Consider the following 4,013-nt stretch of genomic DNA (forward strand, 5'->3'; position numbering starts at 1 on the left):
TTGACAATGACAACGCCACAATATGGTGATGTCAGCCAACACTGATCCAGACAGGACACTATGCTACCTAAGACACTTCAGTCAACTGAAACTGAGATCATGTGTGACCCATGGGGTGTACCATTTGTGATCACAGTACTCTTAGTAGTTATACTGTAAGAACACATGCACTATCACTGACTGTTACTATATGACTATATACTATACACACTGCTGTTGCAGTGCTGCTAATAGATGATGGTATGTATACACTTACATGTGTGATATTATCTGCTGCTAAGTGTTGTCTCTCACCTGCACAACAGACTGTGATTCTATATTAGTATATTATATACATTTCATGTGTTTATTTTACATTTTGTATTTAATATTGCACTTGCAAGTTTATATTGTACATACCAGTACTGTATATGACATCACATCAAACTGCATTTGATTGAGTTTTTCTTTCTCTTCTGCACTGTAATGTTTTATGTATTTTTGTTTTAAAATAAGCATTTCTAATTGTATGTATTATTCCCTTGCACATTATGTAGGCCTATATTAGACATGTTATATTAGACATTGTGTTATGCTCACATCATTGGCTGCATTCCAACTGAGAAGAAATTAGCACAATACATTTTGTAAATAATTGTTCTATTGATATATGTTTTAAGTTGTAAACATGGTTGAAATAAAACGTGTTACCTTGAAATATGCGTTGTGTACGTTCTTAAATATGGCCCAGAACAGGTTTTAAAACATTCATATTTTCCAGTTAACTTATATCTCTACATTTATTGATTGTATACTAGATAGAACGTCCTTGCGGTCATGTTTCCATCCATCCATGTCCTATATATGTATTAGTAAAGGCTATTAAATTAGTGTCTATTTGGGGGTCCTTGGCGTGACGTTTGGGAACCACTGATATACAGCAGGGTATAAAGCCTTTTAAAACAAACAGCAGCATGTTGTGCACTCACTGTAAGTAAACATTGCACTTTAACATTGTCACCACAAACAATAATAGCAATGATTGTTACAAGAACATATAGCCATTTTAACACACCTGAAACATTGCACACTAGAAAGCTGAAAGAGTGATAACAGTTCCATGTGATGATAGACCTATTACTGTAGTTCTGCTGAAACTCATCAGAGTCAAAGAGGTGTGAAATGGTCTCAGTTCATCCAAAATGTGATCATTAGCAGGTGATCTGTCCAATGCCAGACAACGAGTGACCATTAACACGTTAATCTCTGCATTTGAATGCATATAGTGAATGAAGCATCAGCCATCATCATTTAGCATGTGTACATTTTAACATGGGGAAAGAATGTGGGGTTTGTTCATTATTTAGCATTTGAAAAACATTGAATAAAAGTGCATTCATCACCACCATATTGAGAGAGAACCCTGCAAAAATGTATCAGCTTATGTTTTTGTTCAGTGTATTTTCATTCAATCCCTTCCAGTTTCACTATGACTTATATGACTGGATATGGAGACAGTAACCTCTGTTACTGAACAAACAAATAATTAATATAGGATATAATTGAATAAGTATAATGATATATCCTGATTTATCTTGACTTATCCTGATCATTTATTAATACTATGGACACATGTTTCTGCACACAGGCCTACACATTACACAATGGGATTTCACTGTAAATATAGATAAGAAATGAAATGAAACCAATAGCGCACAATAGGATATGAGACTTTGATTTGACAATATACTTATTTGCTGTTCCAGTCCTGTACAGAAACCAGACCACTGTCTTCTATACTAAAGTGGAAACAAATTGAACCTACATTACAACCTAACACATAAAATACAAGGGGTGCTGTATATAGGCTACTTGTAAAAGACAAGATGTGAAGGCTTGTCTACTATTTATAAATATTGTTTGAAACAAATAGGCCTAACTGTTTTACTTCCGTTTTCTTGTTTTTAATAAATGTTTAGTCAAGAAGTGAAGATTTGTTTTTTATCTGTGGTTTGTAAGTGTTCCAAGATAAATTAAGATAAATGGGATGTAAATCACAGTATGAGCAGTTGTTTCTTCACCAGAGCTGGTTCTCCTTGGTTCTGATGTTACTGAAATAATGTGGAGAAATCCTCAAGATGAATGGCTCTGCTGCAGTAACAATTAATTCATATCCACTTATTCAATAGTTAGATTGTACATATTTATCCAGATACTGAGTAAGTCATTTTGGATGAACTACTATACTGCTTTTTAAGGTTTATTATAAACCAGCAGTTGTTATGCACCACATGTGGAAGAACTCCCAGAAAACAGCAGGTATGCTGGCACTCTTATTTATTTTACATCACAATGAAATACTGTTCTGTTTCCCACTGCATTTGATTGAGTTTTTCTTTCTCTTCTGCACTGTAATGTTTTATGTATTTTTGTTTTAGTTATGATTTTATATATGTTTCCTGATGTGTGCAAAGCACATTGAAATGCCTTGTTGGAATTTGCTATACCAATAACGTTATTTTATATTTATGCTGGCTCCTGCTTTGACTTTAAGAAACTCCTCAATGGATCACTAGACTAGTAGACTAAATATTGTTCAACCAAAGTGGACTGTTATGTTCAAGTGGACTCTGTTTTCGACCATTGAATGTTTTTTCTCCAGATTAACTGGAAAACCAGTTCTTAAAGGGGCATTCCACTCATTTTCAACATTTTACTATGTCATTATATACCTTAGAGCTGTTGTGTGGAAACAATTTTAAAAAAGTCACCCCATTCTGTTTCCTAGAACTGGAGGTCTGAAAAAAACACCATTAACGTGGTGACATCTTGGTGATGTCATCAAGCTTTATTTAAAATCCAGCTTTTAGCAGTGCTTCAGTTGTGCCAATACAAATATTTGTAACAAAAATAATAATAATACACAAAACCAAAACTAATAGACATCAACAACAACAGGGGACAACTAAGCTCTTTCATGTAGGCCAATGGGGGCCACGGCCCAATACCCCACCCCCCCCCCCCCCCTCCCTGCCTCCCCCTTCCCCTCAACAACAAACACCTTGTGAAAGGTGTTACCTGATTGGCCAGAGAGGGCCGTGCTACTCTGACCAACCAGGTTACAGCTTCACTAAGTACCCTGACTAGACTGCATATATAGTGTTGGTAAATCAGTGTTTTCTTCAGAGCAGATCATTTGAACCTACAGAAAGCAGCAGGAGAAAGATAGAGGACAAACACACCATGACTACATTAATGACCAGGAGACAACAGGAGAGCAAAGGATTAAAACTCAAAGTAGGAGGTCTGAAAAAGCATCGCTTTGAACCATACCAGCGCTCTTCAAGGACATGTACAGGTAAGCATCAACCACACAGTACACTTCTCGTCTTATCTTATCTTGAAATAAAATGTATTATGCAACTTGAGTAAATACATGTGAATTACACATGTTTCCATTTACCTGCAGTTTTATTTCTATATATTACTTACTGTCAAGGCTAATGTGAAACTATTAGCCTGCTAGTCAAACTTGTACATAATCGTAGCTTGATGAATTCATTGTGTTAGTGATACAATTAATGTGTAACTCAGCTCATGTATTTGTTGAGCCGAGCGTATCAATCACAGATTTAATAGTTCACAGCTTTAATTGATCATGTTTGGGGAGTATTATTTTGTGTATGATATTCCATGAGTCACTCACAAGGGTCTAAAATTATCTCTCTTCTCTCTGTAGGTGCTCAGAAGAAGCAGTTGCCTTTTCAAAAACCTTCCGTGGGCAAATCCGTCGAGGTCACCACCCCAATGGCCGACGTCCTGACTACGATCGTCCCCCGACACTCCATAATGTCCTTCCCCACTAGCTCTGATCCAGAGTGGGACAGAGTTGAGCAGGACGCAATGAACTGCTTGTTTAGCTCGGATCCAGAGGGGGGCAGAGTCAAGCTGGACGGCGTGTTCAACGCTGTTGATGTCCCGTCCCCAACACCACTGGTCATGGTGACCTCCAGCTCCTCCCAACACTCGGACGG

This window comes from Electrona antarctica, assembly GCF_951216825.1.
Source record: "Electrona antarctica genome assembly, contig: scaffold_25, whole genome shotgun sequence".
NCBI classification, from domain to species: domain Eukaryota; kingdom Metazoa; phylum Chordata; class Actinopteri; order Myctophiformes; family Myctophidae; genus Electrona; species Electrona antarctica.